Genomic DNA, 18,338 nt, shown 5'->3' on the forward strand with positions numbered 1-18,338 from the left:
TACCAGGTAAATCTGGGTGGTACAGACTGCTACCAAAGGGGTTTACTGCTCTACCTGTAGTCTTAAATCTTTTGCAGTGTTCCCCAAGGGAACTGCACAGGTTTCTGCCTAACACTGGTGTACAGCGGTGGGATTTGTATTGAGTATACATTTTATTGTGCTTTAGATACCTTAGTGCAACTAACCACAAAGCTTAGCACTGAAAAAGTAAAACCTCTAACATGTCAGTTATAGAAAGCTATAGTCAAGAGTCCCTTGCAGCCAAAACTGCTGATTGTTTAAGAGTGCTCTGTAAACATAAGGATCTCCTGACTAAGGGCAAGAAAATGGAGCTGATTGAAAGATTGTTAGCTAACCAAAGTCTGGGTGATGGTTCAGAGGAACCTACCACTCCAGCAACTGTAGATGACAGTGTTGAAGTTAACATGGAACAAAATGTTGATGTTTCTGAGGAAGAGTCAGAAGAGGAGGGTGAGGCTGTTGTAACTGTCCCCCCTAGGCCTCTGCCTGCTCTACCTGCTGTGCCTACTGGACCTTTACCAGGTCCCACATTTAGTCCTCAGTACTTTGAACTAGAGAAAATGAAGCTAGAATTGGAGTATAAGAAACTGAATGCTCAAACTGACAAAGAACTAAGGCTAAGGGAAATGGAGCTCAAGTATGACTTAGAAATGAAGAAATTATCTGTTGAGAATGTTTCTCTCTCTGGCTCCTCTAGAAGTTCCAGTCCTAAAAGACCCCGGATGCCTAAAGAATTGGTTGGTATGTATGAGCCTAAGTTGGATGTGTTGGATTGGTTGTCTCTGTTTGAATATAATCATGGGCTCCAGAACATCACAGGAAATGACTTACTCACCTGGTTGTTCTCTAGGCTTCCCCCTGTTGCAACTGATGTGGTAATGGAGATGGGGGAGGAGGATAGAAAGGACTATGAATGTGTGAAACTAGCTTTGATAGCTAGGTTTGGGAAGACCCCTTCCCAGTATCTTAAGAGGTTTAGGAGCCTCAAAAAGCATGATGGTACCCCTTGGGCTACCTGGGTGAGTGAATGTTTGAAAAACTTAGAGGGATGGATTAAGGGTTACAAGGTGAACACTTATGAAGGTATGAAGAATTTGTTTATGTTGGAGACTATTTATGATGCCTGCTCTCCTGAGCTCAGACAACACTTGGCTGATTCCAAGGAATTAGATTCCCGGAAACTAGCTAAGGCTGCTGACTTGTGGGTTGCCAACAGGGCCACTCACAAGGATTCTGGGGTCACTCAGAAGAAGGATGGGGAGAAACAGCCAAAAAAAGACTCCAAGGAGAATTCTAATAATTCCTATCCCAAAGAGGGCCCCAAACCACAAAATAACCAGGGTAAGCCACATGGGAAACCTAGTCAGGCTACTGTACCTTCTGGCCACAAGCCAGAAGGAGGTCAGAACAAGCCACCCTTCCAGAGAGCATTTGGACAATGCTATGTCTGTCAGGGTACTGACCATATCAAAGGAGATCCCAAGTGCAAGGGTAAACCTGCAGGGATCAGCACAGTCTCCTTAGCCTTCACTCCTGAGGATGAAGTACAGATGGCTAGTGCCCACTTTGAACTCTTTGCTGAAGAACCCTTGGGTCTTCAAGCAACTGTAAACTTAGAGCCTATGGGTCTGGTTAGTCCCCAGAATAGGGTTGTGTATAACTCCCTACCTGTTAACTCTAAGGTGTATTATGTGGACAGTGTTCTTGTCAATGGCCAGGATACTCCTGCCAGGAGAGACACTGGGGCCAGCAGAACAGTAGTGGATGAAAGCTTCTTTCAACCTGAGGATGTGGCCAAAGCACCCAAAGGTCCCACTAAAATGTCTGGAGGCCCTGCCCAAATGGTTCCTATTCTACCAGCCCTCATTCAGTGTAACAACATGACAGTGAGGATCCCTGTCAGTGTTCAGACTGAGGTACCTGGGAAGGTCCTGTTGGGGAATGACCTAAGAACTCTAGGAGTAGTGTCACATACCCCCAGGCCTCCCAGTATGGAGAAGCAGAACTTAACCAAATTGGCTAGACAGGCTACCTTGAAGGACCCTTCTAAGCCTGTGGGACCCTCTACTGAGAACCCCACTACAAGCCCTGGTGTTAGTAAGTTGACCTCTAACCCAGGCACAGTTCAGGATAGTATGCTAGGAACATGGGAGCCCCAACCAAGCTCCACCCTTGTTCCCCTAGTTTCAGAGTCTCTGACTCACCCTACTTCTGAGGAAGAGGTGGATAGACCAACTAGGCCCCTATCTGGACCTGAGAGAACTGGTAATTCTCAGCGCTGGTGGAAAACCCGAAAAGAAAAGTCTAAGGCCAAAAACCTTCAGACTGTTGGACCTTCTACTGAAGACCCCAACTCAAATCCTAATATTAGGGGGGAAACTCCTAAAATAGGTAAGGGTAGATCTAAGAGGAAGGGGAAGCAGGTACATTGCCTAACCCCAACCCCTCCAACCAAGAGGCCTAAGACCCAACCTGCTCCCACAAGAGAGGTGGTGAGGAACCTTGGAGGCCCCTCTAGATCTAAGGGAATCCTTTATAAGGGCCCCTTCAAAAAGCCTAACATAGGTTCAGAAGTTGTACCAACTTCTGAGGGACTGGTCAACCAGATCCCCTATAACAAAAAGACTGATGTTCCTCAAAGGGTTTGTAGGTCCTTTAGCTTGCAAAAGAAAACCTTTGAGTTCTCCCTTAAGCAAAGGTCAAGGTGTCACCATCAAAATGCTGATGGACTCTCTAGGATGTATATCATCGACTAGAGGTATGAGGTTCATCCAGGAGTGGATTAAATCCTCCTGTCCCTTAGTCTGGGGGGGGCGAGTGTTAGGGAGAATTCTCTGTTTAGGCTGAATTTCCCTACCTAGTGAGTCCCCCAGCAGCTTTGCTGGATTTCTGGGGTTTAATTTTTTTCTCCTGCCAAGAGTGAGACTCTTTTACCCTCACTCTTGGACATGTTGAAGTGTGTTTTCTTGGTTAAACCTCGTGTTGAATGGGCTATGGGGTCTCTTACTCCATAGGGCCTCATGTATTTTTGTGATGTGGGTCACACAGCACCCTCTGTGCCGTGACCCAGGGGTGTCCTAGGGACTCCCCAACATAGACTCCATACCCTGGGACTGACTACTGTCTCCCAGGGCATGTAAAGTCACCAAAGACTTTGCTAGTCTTGAATCCTGAACAGAACCAGTACAAACCATCATATTGTGGACGTACTGGCTGGGGCAATTCGATTGCCCCAGGGTCTGTTAGTCGAGGGGGCACGTCTCCGTCCCCCCTGATCGAGTTTTGGCTGGTGGCAGTGGAAACTACTTTTTATATTCAACCGCGAATATTTCCCTATGGGATTTCCCATTGTTTTAGGCTAACACATTTAATTAATTATTTACGGTAGCCTTAAACATACCGCCGGTTTATATATTTATTTTTATAACTCCGGTTGGGACTTTTTGCCAAAACTTGATTCTAAAATGGCGTTGGTGTTCGCCTCTGTAACTCTGACCCAAAGTGGAGCCCTTTGTTCCACTTTTGGCGGGCTTCTCCACAGAAGCCCTCCAAAGTGGTGCCACTCTGTCTGGGGTACTTAGGAGGGGTGGAGGGGGATTTAGGCACCCTGGACTGAGTTACCTTGGTAACTCAAGTCGCACTCCGTCCTGATTGGCCCAAGTGGTGGGCCGCCCGGCTCACCACTTAGCATGTTTGAGTGACAGCTAGGCTGGGTGAATGGGGGTTTGCTGCATAAAAGCAGGGCTTTGGGGACTGGGACTTCAGAAGTCGCCACAGGACCAAGAATCCGACGAGGGAAGAGCTGAGCCGACCTGCTTCGACGACACCACCCGGTGGAGCCCTGCTGAACCGTCTCACCACTTTTTCCCGACGACCGAGGAGAACTCTTAACGGAGTGGCTCCTTCCCTTGACTGGTGGGGACAACCAGTTTTCGCCTTCTTTCCGTTCTTTGAGGTATCTCGTGGCCGCCTTGCCTGTGCCAAGCACCCCGGCAACCGGAATACCACACTTTACCCCCATACCGCGAAAGTCGGTACCAACCCTTTAACCGGAGGACTCCGCGGCTGGTTTCTTCCCGGGCAGTGCAACGACCCTCTTCTTCTGCTCTTCAGCGAGAACTTCTTCTCCCCTGACCGACGTCGAGCCCTGCTGCCACTGCCTGGAACAACTGCCACCGCTGGAGGATCCTTTCCGCTTAAGGTACTGTGTTCTGCCTGGCTTCCCTTGCTACCGACTGTACGGGGTAGATTTAGTCCCCGGCTTTCGAACCTGGGAGTGCCTGGGACACTTTGGCTAAACTTTCTGAGCCACTCTAACCTCTTTTTGACTCTTTGCAAGACTTTGAATCTCTAACTAACAGTGTGATCTTGGGCACATTTTCGCTCCGGCTACTCTAAGAGTGGGCCCTGCCTAGTGACTTTTGCTCACCTGTGACTTTATTCTTCTTTAAGCCTATTGCAAGTGCTCTGGACCTTAGAGTGGTGTGTCTAACCCATTTCTGCTTTTTCTCTCCCTTTCTTGGAAACTACTAGAGTGTCATCTAACGTTAAGCACTCACCTCTGTTTTAATTAAGTGGTGTTTACTTAGAGTTGTCTAGATAGGAGAAAGGATTGAATCTACTTTCATTATAACTGTGTTGAAGTGCTTTTACTATATTTTTGCTAGAGTGTTTTTAACTTATGTGTATTTTAAATAAATAACTATATACTTTTGAAACCAAGCTCTGGTCAGTGTTTGCTTGTGCTATTGTGTTTTGGTACATATTGTGTATACTTTACATACTGCCTAACTCTTCTTGAGAGAAGTCTGACTGCTCAGCCACAGCTACCAGGTAAATCTGGGTGGTACAGACTGCTACCAAAGGGGTTTACTGCTCTACCTGTAGTCTTAAATCTTTTGCAGTGTTCCCCAAGGGAACTGCACAGGTTTCTGCCTAACAGTGGCCTCCATTCTGATGACCAGGGATGACTGAGAGTCTCTGGGTCAAAGTTGTCTCCATTCCCCATCTGATTGTCTTAGTCTTTCTTTTCTATAGAACTTTTTTTGTCTTTATCTTCACTGGAAGATTACAGCGTTTCTGTCTTCTCTTCACTGGACTGCTCCTGCCAGCTGTCATTTTCCCCGACCAAGCTGGGTGAGGATATTTTCTACCTCGTGATTTCTTTTATAATTGATCTTGATGCTATTCTTTTGCCACTTTTCTCTTTCTGTGGTTGTACTTGGAGATGTTTGGCCATCATGTGCCCTCTGGCCTTTCTTTATTCCCCCTTGTTCTCTTCCATGGTCACCTGTACATCTGATTTTGTCCATGACTTGGGAGAGCTTTAACCTATTGTGCATAAGGGATAGATGCTGTGAACTATGTTCCAAACTAGCACCTAACACCTTCTGGATAGTCTGACCCATTCTGGGCTGCAGCCTTTTTTGGCTTGCATGTGGTCTTACGTGTTCATTGTAGCCGTGAGCGGTGGTTGTGCAGAATCAACTGCCCTCCATGTAAGGTGATGCCTGCAAAAGCCAGAGTCTTCAAACACCTGTAGCACTGGAGAACTACATTCAAAGAGTCATCATACATGCTAGAGAGTTTTAGAGAGGAGGCTTAATTATTTTCTGGCATTGTTTTTTTGGAGTTGTCATTTTTGTTATTTTATGTTTTCATTACCAGTTTGACATTTTAACATGTCTATCATGAGATCAGCAGCACCAGCAGCAATTTCGATGCCATCTAGGTCCCCAATCCATCACCACCCAGGAAGAAAGCCACAGGAGTAAAAAAAACCCTGTAGACAGTTGGAGATATGGAGGATGTTCAGCGCACATTGTGCATGAAAACACTAAGATGTGGCCAAACTAATGTTCCATCACAAAGCGTTTGAGCATCAATCATGATAAATTATCTGGTGCAAGTCTACTGGGGTGATGTGGATGATGTATTGTAAATTGGATGAGCACCACACAATAAAAATGCATAGGGTTCATGTATTACGTGCATGGAAATTGGCACCAAGTCCAGCGCCTGATTCTACCAGTGCAACATCACAGATACTTAATGAGCCTCTATGCAAGTATGGCTGTAAGGCAACAATGGCTGCTACCGTACCGCCATACTAGGAGTACTGCTCGCGGGTGCCCTTGCAGCCACAAGGTCTGACCTGGTGGCCGTATCGTCACCCGCGAGCAGAACATGATGGTAGCACTGGTACCATTATTAACAGTGCCGGTGCTACCACCCTCCCAATTCCCATTGAGCCCTATAGGGCCGAATGGGGATGGGGAGTCCCTTATTACTGGCTCCCGTGAATGGGCAATTACCGGGTCCACCAAACTCGGCATGACCCCGTAATTGCCCATTCGTGGGTGCTGGATTTTTTCACAAGTTAGGAGCTAGCCTGCCTGTAATACAGGCATGGCTACCTCCAAAATTGTAATGAGGTCCAATGTACCTTTGACTTTGGCAGCAGTGTCAACTCCATTTGTTCCAATTTTACATGCTCCCAATGTCTAAGTTATGAGAGTGTTCTGTGATCTACGGTACCAATGAGTAGCTGTGGAAGGTGCCACAAGTAAGGAGTGAGATAAGCTAACAGCTAAATTCCAGATCAATTGTTATGTTTATTGTTTCTTGCAATTTTTCCCACCTTCATTAGAAAAACAAAAAGATTATGTGTGTAGATGATTGTGTGTAGATGAAACACTTATGGCATTAGACATAATGATAATTATACATTCCCTTACAAAAACCTTTAATTCATTTTTTAATAACAATTCAGGCTTTGATTGCAGAAGTCACACTGTGCCCATGCTTACTCTGTTATTGATGTTAACATCTATGGATCTTTTTGATAAGTAGATAGAAAAGTGTCAGTGAATATTTGCAGCTTTATTTGCTGAGAGTGCATTTGTTGTGTTATTTAGAACTTGTTTTATGATAAACTATTGTTTACCATTTCAGATTTCCATTAGCAGATTCAAGAAGAGCTATTTTGAAGGCACGATTCAGGTGCCTGGACTGCACTAGAGGGGCCCTGATGTAGGCCCCTGACAAAGTAGGGAAAATTCTCTTGGTGTATGCTATGTCAATAATATTTGCCTAAGGAGAAATGGACCTCCACCCCCCTCCCCCTCCCGACGCTGACAGGCCATAACCAGAGGAAGATGGAGATGACGACCATGTGGAAGGAGCCAGGGAAGACACCCACAGGGATGAAGTGAGGGAAGGGAGATTTGCCTGACAGGTGCTAATAGTCAATTACTTTTAGTTTCTTTACCTGACCCATTACACAACCTGTACAGTGTTAATAAAGAGCACAAGAACACAAACATGAATGTCCTCGCCTGTAATTTGTTTAACACATTTTTATGTAACTTTTCAAACTACATCCCTCAAGCACACTAACGCTCCTCCCCCACCCACCACCATGTCCATATGAAGGCATCCCTGGCCAACAATTGTCATGTAATTCATGATAGCTGTGCCCTCTTCCCCCGACCCACAGCATCCGGGGAGCATGAGCGCATTTGGTGCCGGGACCTCTGTGTAGGGGTGCTCTGCTGGGATTCCTCTGTGGGGTTGCTGGAGGTGTATGGTATAGAAGCTGCCTCCTGCAGCTGCTGACGTTGGAGGGCATTTCCCTCCTTCAACTACTCGGCTAGGGCAGAGATGGCCTTGCACAGCTCACGCATCCTCTGACCAAACCCAGTCAGCGAGGCTGTGCACGCTTCCACTGCTCTCCTGGTCCATGCATTGTGGTGGGCCATCTTACTTGTGACCACTTGTATGGTCTCACTGATCAACTGCATATGCTGGATGTGCGCAGTGGCAATATTCCTGATTTGCCGCTGCTGTTTCTCCATCTCATTTAGGTGTTCCATGACTGCAGCCAGGTCAACCGTCAGCTTGGGTGGTGGTGTGGTACGTCGCTTTGCGGGGCTAGCAACGGGGGAGCCATAGGAACGGGTGTCAGTGTCTGCTTGTGGGGTCTATGCTCACTACCGGCGTGCTTGGCCCAGTGGCCTTCGGGTGTGCTCATTTGCCTGTACCATGTTCTCAGGCATGATGGGTGGAGGAGGGCGGCAACTGTGGCCAGGTGTTGGGGCCACTATTGCATGCTGGCCATCACTGCTGCTGCTGATTGCCCCTTGTGCCTCCTGGGTGGTGGCTGTCGGAGCTGTGTCGTCCATGGCAGCCTTGACTGCTACACTGTAATCTTTGTTGTGAACAGCTGTGGGCCTGGCAGGCTGGGATTCTGGTGTGGGTGAGACACTTCTGCAGCAAGATGTGGTGGGGGGCATCTTGCACCTAGGGGTAGATTTGCATCGCCTTTGCGGGAGGGTTGTGCTGGTCGTAGCACGGAGGTCCGAATGTGTAGATGGTCCTGCTGCATCCTCATCCCCTGACACCTCTGATGTAGCGTGTGTGCCTGTAGGGGATATATGTGATGGCATTTGGAGACATTCACTCACATGTTTTGGCATTCGTGACAGTAATCACGTGGTGAGGGGTGTGGCATGGGGCTGTTGCACTGATGCACAGGCCTGGCCTGCTTGCATTTGGTAGTGAATTGGCTGCAATGGGGACACGTACTGAAGATTGGGGGGTTTGAGGGAATGCAATTGGGCGTAGTGACATGGTGGGGCTTTATTGGTGACCTATCCGTTGCATCAGGTCCCCATTTACAACTTGACTTGTACGTATGCTGATTAAGCGGGGGTCTGGTACTTGTCACTGCCAGGTCCCGATGGGTCACTGCTGTGCCCACACCATTGCTGTGTAGTGCTTGGGGTTTGGATGTGTCCCTTGGCTGCCCATCCCACTGCACTGGCTCACAGGGGTGGACTTGGTGCACTGGCATCATGGGTCCTGCCGTAAGTGCCTGTGGTGGCTCCCATGCACTGCCCCCAGTCGCAGTGCCCGGCTCAAGGGTAGTTCCACTGGCAGATGCTGTGACCTCTCAATTCCTCCTTATCAATCACAGTGCTGTATTTTTCCTCCCATGGTGTCAGATCCAGTAGAGGTGGTGAGCCTCCCCCTGTGGCCATGCTGTCCTGTCGATGGTGGGACAGGATTCCCCACACCCGGACACGCAGGTCAATCCAACGCGTGCAGCATTCTTCCCCATCCTGGGGAATGCGGCTGACACCTTCAGGCTCACCGCCTGCCAGATCTGGTAGCAGTGCTGGGACAATGTCTTTTTCGCTCCATATGGTTCAGCATGCTGGCCCATGACCTCATCCACCAGTGCTATCAGTTCTGCATCTGTAAACTTTGCTCTTCTCAGACGATCTTGGGCTTCCTTGCCCCTTTCCATCTCCTGAGACATGTTTGATGGTCTGGGAGTGTGGATGGCTGACAGGGACTGTGATTTTGAATGGATTGTACATTTCCAAAACGGCCACCACAGTGTTTCCCGTTCCGGCGGTGACATATTTCCCGCTGGCGCTAATAGTTTGCGCTAATTGCCCAGGCCCTCAGTGGTAACCCGCTTTCCGGTGCTGTTTCCAATGGGTGCAACTAGCGTTACCGCCAGGGCCGTGTCTGCCTGCTGCATACTTTGGATATGCCGCTATTTGCACCACGGCTCCCAGCAGTAATACTTTTGGTCTTTGTTAAGGTCCTCACTTCGGTTGGGCCTGTAACTATATTAATTAATTATGTATCAACCTATACCCATTAAAGGTGCAGCCAGCAACAGCCTCTAGAGGGCCTCATTATGAGTTTGGTGGTCCGTAAATAAGGGTGCCGGTAGCAACGTACTGGTACCTTTTCTAGACCGCCAAACTAAGAGTTTGCATTTAGAGGCATGGAACTCCCAGCAGGCCTGATCTGCCAGGAGTTCAATCCCCTACCGGCAGTGTTTTCACCGAAACACTGTTAGCCACAATGCCAGTGCTTCAGTGTCTCCATTCCCCTGGAGTCCTATTGGACGCAAAGGCAATTGGGATTTACCATTTCCGCTGCCTGCCATAATATCCGGTTGGCACCGGGAAGTCAGGCAGTGCAAATTGTGTTACTGGTTTGCTTGTAACTCGCCGCCTACTGGCGGGTCTTACTGGCAACTCCGTTATGAGGCATAGAGTCTTGAAACAACTGCAGCACTGGAACACTCCCTTTAAAGAGTCATCAGAAATGTTAAAGAGGAGGATTTTCATGAACTGTCTACAGATGTGCTGCTCCTATCTCCAGCGGTACCACTTGGATGAGAAAGGTGCCGTCCCAGGATCTTTTCTGGCTGATGTCTTAATCCACTTCATCCCGGGGTACTAATAGTGTCTTTATTTGTTTGCAAGACACTCGGGCATCTCACAATGGAAAAAAGAAAAAGATGTCAGTCATGGAATGGGATATGAAGTCTGCTCACCCTTTGGATGGTGGCTATTTAAGACAGTAAAAAAAAACTTAACAAAGAAGATGGCCACCTTGGATTGGTAGAAGGGACTACATATAGGGCCTCCTTACAAGTATGGCGGTAAGGCAACAACAGTGCCGATAGCGCTACCGGCAACATTGCTACCGTACCGCCATACTAAGAGTTCTGCCCGCAGGTGCCCTTGCAGCTACCAGGTCTGACCTGGTGGCCGTACCGGCACCGCCTCGTAATGAGGCCCATTGATTGTAGTCTTTGTACACAGTTAATAGAACACTTTAATAACATGCTATTCATCAACACTACATATAAATGTAAACACTTTAAAAAGTTAAGTAAATATGCAACAATGTTTTTTAAGAGCAGGTTTATTTGAGGGGAATGTGGTTGCACAATTTTTTTTTCTTTTACTTTCTACACATGTAAGATACATCGTTTCCATTAGCCCAATTGTCTATCGTATTAATGTCAATTGTTTATGGAATAACGAAACCCTTGAAATTCAAGGAAAACACCTTAGTTGCAGGGACATTAAGGTGAGAACATAATGCAACAAGACACCTGAAATTCAGCTAAAGTCACCTGAACTTCGCACGCCTGTTGCGCAGCCTATGACTACAATGATGACATCACACATCACATCACTGATGACATCACTTATTACATTACAAAAGTAACTGACATTAAGTATGGTCTTCAGGCATGGTCAGTGTGCATGGCCAAACATATTTTAACACATGTGTGGGTACTAGTCATGGCCTTCAGTTATGGACAGTGGTCACAACCTCCACCCATGTGCACTGAATATTTTAAAACACTAACAGGCTACCAACCATAGATGTTGGCCTTTACCAGTAGATATAGCTTTCAACCGTGTCCACTGTATATTATATACACTGGTCAGGAAATAGTCATGGACTTTAGCACAATACTGGCCAGTGGCCACAATCTTTGGCTGTGCCTACTATGTATTCTAATATATAAATTAGCCACTACCCATGGCCTTTGACCTTGAGCAGTTTGTACATCTTTTGTCCATGTCCGCTGTATATTTTAAAATAATAAAATTCACTCTGCGATGGCCTTCGGCCGTGTCCACAGTGTACTATACAACACTAACCAGCCACTAGCTATGGCCTTCGGTCGTGCTCACTGTATATTATATACACTCACCAGCCATTAAGGACGATCTTCAACACAATACTAGCCAGTGGCCATGGCCTTTGGCTTTACGAACGGTATATTCTAACATATTAATGGGCAGCAGCTATGGCTTTTAGCCATGGCCGCTGACTACAGCTTTCAACGTTGCCTACTTTATATTTTAAAAGGATGTACGTGAAAGTAAAATAATTTTGCATTGCAAAATAATGTTAGTATCACATAGGAGGGCATACATGCTATTAAATTTTAAGTTAAAAGTGAAGTTAGCATGCAGAATTAATGATAGAAAAGAAGAGGTACATTACACGACTGTGTATCATAATCTCCCCTCTCTCCCTGCAATGCCAGTTCCCTTCACTTAGTGGACCAGAACCGGTCCTGCAGGGTCCTTTTTTAGAATTGTATTTCTTTATTTGTCTGCCCCCGCATGCCAGCTCCCCCTGTTTGCTATAGAGGAAATGTATGGTATAATTGTTTGACATTTTTGGCTGCACTCATTTTTTGTGCAGCCGAAATTCGAACAATTATACCATATGTTCTTTTTTTTAAATGTTTTCTGCGGATACATTTTAAAACAGTGATGGGATATTAGGCATGGCTTTTAACCATGCACATTGGTATTTTTTAACACTAACCCACCACCAGCTATGTGCTTTGGTGCTGGCCAGTGACCCCAGTCTTTGTCATGGCCAAGTCAACAGCCTACATTGTTATTAAGGTAATGAAAGTTTTCATGAGCTACTTCTAAATGATGTTATGTCTAATTCCATTATTGATGTAATCAGTTATACACAATGTAATTAGTGCAGTCACCAGTGATGGCACCAGTGATGCGATTTGTAATCTCATCAGTGTTCTCATACAACATGTAACTAGTGATGTCCTCAGTGATGTGATCTGTGATGGGGCGCACATTAAGGTGGCTTTAGCTGAGTTTCAGGGGTTTTGCTGTGTTAAGTTCTCACCTTAACGTCCATGCAACAGACGTTTTTTCCTTCTTGAATTTATATGTATGCCATTGCTAATTGGATTTTATTATTTTAAAATATACAGTTTTCGAAATCGCTTGTGCAACAATGGTTCAGACATCTGAACAACATTAACGCTGGCCTAAACAACTATATTTTATGGCCTACCCTGATGTTCTCAGGATATATACTGTTGGGTACTGGTCATGTGTTCACAGGCATTTTCCATCTAACGGTTTATTTTGACTGCTATGCTATGTTTTTCATAACTTATGAGTAGTGTCATACGGCCATGCGTCCTCCTCTCCGGTTTGGAGTAACAGATACTTATTGTGGCAATTTTTGCCACAAATGTCTCACATATCACATTTATGTGATTAGGTTCTGCTCCTTTCATTCACGCTTAGGAGGCAATTACACATTGAGATGTGAGGCTATATGAATGAAGTCTTCATGCTTTTTGTAATACACTTCATCTGGCAGCGAAATCTTGCTGTCAGGTTTCTATAATCTTTATAGTCCCATGATGCTCTACTCTCAGCATGAACAGATGTACCTTTATTCTTGAGATGATGTCTGTCGCATGATTATTAAATCAGACTATGTTTAGCAAGCGCAAATGTGCTTTATGCCATGGCAAGACATAGAATGGTCTGACTTTATTTGACAGTCCAATATGGCTGCCATATTTCCATAAAGCCATGCTAAGGATTAAGGGGCATACCACTAGGGAAATTGTACATGTGACGTGGGTGAATCTAACCATGCTTTAAATGTCAGCGTTCACAGTGCAACAAAGTTGGTTCGCTGAGAGAGCGAGCAATTTTCAGTGGTAACGTGATGTGGAGCGTAAAACATGTAATGTGCATTTGAAGTGTGCCGATAGGTTCTTTGCTTGAATGAGGGGGCAGACTTTCTCAGTTCAAGGAAGATATGCTTGATTAATAATACAGCATTTTGGGAGCTTCAAGTGTGTTTATTTTTGGCATGTGTGTAACCCGCATGTGTCTTCTTGAAATACTGGCAAGCAAAATGAAATGGCACTAGCACTTTTAGGGTATTATATCTGTCTCTATTTTGTTGTAGGGGACATGCTGATGGTACGCCATGTTCATCGTACTTGGGGATTAGGCATGAATTTTTGCAGCCTCTGTGTGAATATACACACTTGTGTAAACAAATAGAACATGCCTACTGGTCAGTACTTTATATGCCTTCAGAAATAGGCGGTAACTAACAGACGCACACATTGAATTTAGTAAATTGGATTTTCGATACGCTGAGTGGCATTATTTTCAGTATCCTTAGCTGCTTAAACATGTCTAAATGGAATAGATTTTGCCACATTGATCAGTGATATAGATATGGTGCACATATTTTATGCATATAATTAATTATGCAACAATGTTTGATTTGTAGAACAGTGCCCTGAGAGAAAAGTTTTCATAAACCCAAGACTAGAATTGGTTCTGGGTGAAGTACCTTATAAAAGAAATTGAGGCAAGCCTTTGGTTTATTATACAATATGAAAAATCCCTGTGCCCAAGTAGAAAACATAACAAGGTCAATCTGTATTTTTATGAGACCACTCTGTGATAAAGAACCCCCAATAGGTTCTATTTCTTACACAAATCTCTTTATATTTTGTATCTAGAGATGTTGTTTTGGATTAAAGGTCTCATATCCAAGATGTGCATGGAATTCATTTCAGTGTTCAATATGAGTCCATGCCCTAATGAAGGCCCTCAACATTGTTCCAGAAAATAGTATGGATTCTGTCTATGTATGGCCAAAACACAAAGTGTCAACACCTGTATATTGGCACCATATGTTTGATGTTGCTCTCTCCTTTTTTGTCATCCTTTGTAGGACTTTGGTTCACAGTGGCACATTTTTGCTTCAACATTTGTTATCTATATGTGATGCAGCATAGGGTGGTTAGGCACGATCAGAAATACTGGAGATTGTATATATGATTATTGTGTGTCCGTGTTTACATTGAGTTGGATATTAATTATAAGAGCCAGACGCCTCGCAATAATACCCCAATACAGTCCATTTGAAAACTGTTGTATCCCAGATAGCACTTTGATGCACTTGCACTTCATGGTGTTTTGATGTTTTTTTGTTACACTTTCTTGCACTTTATTGCGTTTTGCACAGACACCATTTGTCGAAAAATGTATTGTCAAAAAATATGTACTGTTGAATTATATAATGTGCATAACCAATGATAAAATGCTGAAATATTTTTAACACACTTATTATGTTTTGAGAGATTTGCAGAACAAAACAATTAAATTGGTTACAAGTAGCAGAGTGTGTCACTAGATTGATGATTTTACTTGAAAGACATGTAATAGACTGTGGTGTCCATTTGAGTATTAGGATGGCAGCCGTGGTTGAAGTGGGCCCTGCTTATTTACTATTACAGTTGGGGTAAGATATAGCATAACAAAATCCTTGACATTCAATGTAAAAAACATTACTTAATAGAAAGTTAACGTAGAGCAATTAATCATAATAAATCCCATACAATTCAGTGGTTGTCGGAAGTGATGACAACCATTCCTTGGAGTTGATGTCATACACAAGGTAATTGTAAATGTCACTGTTGATGCTATCTGCGATGTCACCAATGTGCTTGCGAGCTGAGCAGCTGAGGAAATTCGGAGTTAGGGTTATTGTCACTACCAGCACCCGCCACATTTCACGCGTTTTGTTGTGCCAAATTGCTTAACCTCACCTTTCCCTTGCCTACATTTTTTTAATGATTATATGCATACACACATACATTGGGTATGGCACAGGTGTAAAGCTGCCAGAGAACCTGGAGGGACATGAACGTGAATGTGGAGAAACCAATGTTCTATGCATTTGAAAGGTAAGAGGTCTTGCAGACATCTGAAAATGAATGCTGAGAAACCAGAGTTCTATGGGAGAACCGAAAGTAAATAGTGAGAAATCTGAGATCAATTGGCTTTTAGACCTGACCAAATGACGGCTGGGTCTGTGAGATGGTAACACTATCGAATGGTATTGGGAGACACATATTAGATAAGTAGAGTATAAGTAAACCCTCTTACTTCTATCAACAAACACACATTAACAATCTGTCCCTACAGGAAGAACACCCTGACCCTATCCCAGAGGTTCTCTCTCTAGGGGTTGGATGCTGCACTGCCAATCTAAAAGGGATAACACAAAGAAATGTCCCTATCTAACATTAATATTTCAATAAAATCAGACACAAGTCACAGATACCTATATCAAGACACTCTACATTAGATAATGTCTATAACATGAGTAACATGGAGCTTGCGACTTTCTGGAATTTGTCATTGCTTTAATCACCACTTTAATGTAGTGTTCCTGTTAGCTCAACTAGCTTGTCTGATACTAAAAGCAATACGCTCCTTCTACCAGGAGCCTAAAAAGCTAGAAGTTAAACTATTATCTAGCAAAGGACACTCAATTATTTGATGTCTGCAAATTTCTTTAGTAACCATGAGATCCCTGATCAAGAAAAAATTAAGAATCTAGCATTCTATGGGAGATCTATTCATGCCAATATTGAGAAACCAGAAAACCAGAGGTCTTCTAGATCTGATCAAGTGCATTGTGAGAAAGCAGAGGTGTTTAGAAGATTAAAAGGGAATATTGAGAAATCCATGAGAGACCTAAAAATTGAATATTGAGAAATTAAGTGTATGGGAACAATTATTCTAAAGGTTGAGGAAGGTCTGGCAGAGATCTGCTCTGCATGTTTCCAGTGCAGTAAAAACGCCGGTAAACGTACTGGTAAATCCAGTACAGACACTTTTACTGCACTGGGAAAATACACATTTGCCAGTGTGGGTGTAATGATCGTGAGGACGAATCATTCCGCTTCTACCTATTCCAAGATGGCCGCACCGGTTTATGGCCGCGGCAGCCCTAGCGGCGGTCTAGTTGTTTCCCTGCCTCGAGCCACGCAGGATGCGGAAGTCGATCTCTCTTCGGCATATCAGCCGGGAAGTCCTGGATACCGGTGCGTTGCTACTCTCATAGGAGTACACGGACGCTCAGTGAGTATAGCTCGTTCAGTCTTTACATCTCATTGTTTCCTCCTTCCTTCTATCCGTACCATGTTTTCTTCCTATTTCTGATACATCTGTTCATTCATAGAATCCGGAATACGATCGGATCGAGGGTATCGTATTGGTAACCATTAAGCCACGCCCCCACAGTCCGCGGCTAATATCGACTTTACTTCGTGCTCCCCTTGAAGGTAGATTTCTTTCTCTTACACTCAGATACTCCGACCCTTGCCACCCGACCTTCTTTGATTCTTAAATTCTTTATAACTTGTTTCCGTTTCATACAAAGGAATAGTTCTTGAACGGACTCGGTTCTCAAGGTTCCTCAACTACTAACTCCGGTCTAGATGTTTGGATGGTAACTCTGTTTTCATAATCTCACCATCAGTCCTTATTGTGTTGTTTTCTCACCTTTGAATTGAACCTTGTGTTTTCACCCTTATACCTCTCCAGCATTTAACCAACACCTAACGTTATTATCGGAACCCGAGGTCCTTCAGTTTCCTCCTGTCTGCCTCACCTTTACCAACGCTCCCCAGCAGCTCTTCATAGGGTTTTATCCCCCATGAGGGTTTCCCTGGTTTTCCCACGGTCGCCAAGTACTTAACTGGGCTCTGAGGGAGATGCCAGGGGGATTCCTATTTTCTACTGGGAAATCTTTCCATTCTTTCTTGTGAAACCTGAAACTCCTTGGGAGCCACGAGTTGGACATTCATCTATTACCAGGTAGGAGAATCTACGCTTTCTATGTTGCAATGTCTGAAGACTGATGAATTGCCGGAAACGGTTTGTAGTAAACATTACAGATAGCAACGCCCGAAAACATACTTTGCTCTTTAGTCATTGCAACTGGGAGCCTAGAAGATCCTCATTATGGACTCCCAACAACAACAGCAGATCCAACAGTTGATCGCTGCCGTACAATCCTTGACCACTGAGGTTCAACAACTCCAGCAGGAAAATTCTGCCCTAAAACAGAATCAACAACAGGCAGCTCAGCAGATGGCCCAACAATTAGCACAACATACTGCTGCCTCACGGGTTCCCCATTGCTCAGAGGTCCCTCCAGGGCCTCTTCCGGGAGGCCAATTCGATGGGAATCCCCATAAGGTGAAAGAATTCATAGATTCCTGTTACGTTCAGTTTTCTTTTAAGAACGCCTTTTTCCATACCGATCGGGATCGTGTGGGTTACATGGTGTCCCAAATGACTGGACCAGCTTTAGCCTGGGCCACACCCCTAATCACCAGTAATAACCCTATATTAGACTCCCATCCGGCCTTTTGTAATAGTGTTCGTGCAATGTTTGGCCGGCAGGAGATTCGAGTAGCTTCCCAAGAACACTTGTTGGATTTAAAACAGGGAAATTCAGACATTCTGGCTTATATAACCAGATTTAAACAAATGGCCAGCGAAACTACTTGGTCCGATGACGCACAGATCACCATCTTTAGAAGAGGACTATCTGAAGAATTGAAAGATGAAATATCCAGGGTTCCTCGTTCCTCTTCTTTAACTGAGCTTATCGCACTAGTCCTTCAGATTGATTATCGAATGAAGGAACGCACCAGTGAAAAAAGGAAAGGACGGTTGCCCCGTTTTCCTCCTAATCTGCCTGCTACTCCACGGGTTCCATCCACCGAGGAACCCATGCAACTAGGTGCAACAGGCAGAGGACCTCTATCCTTTGAGGAACGGAGTCGAAGACGATCCCTTGGTTTATGTATGTATTGTGGTTCC

This window comes from Ambystoma mexicanum, chromosome 8 (assembly GCF_040938575.1).
Source record: "Ambystoma mexicanum isolate Mex_15411 chromosome 8, UKY_AmexF1_1, whole genome shotgun sequence".
Taxonomy (NCBI): Eukaryota; Metazoa; Chordata; class Amphibia; order Caudata; family Ambystomatidae; genus Ambystoma; species Ambystoma mexicanum.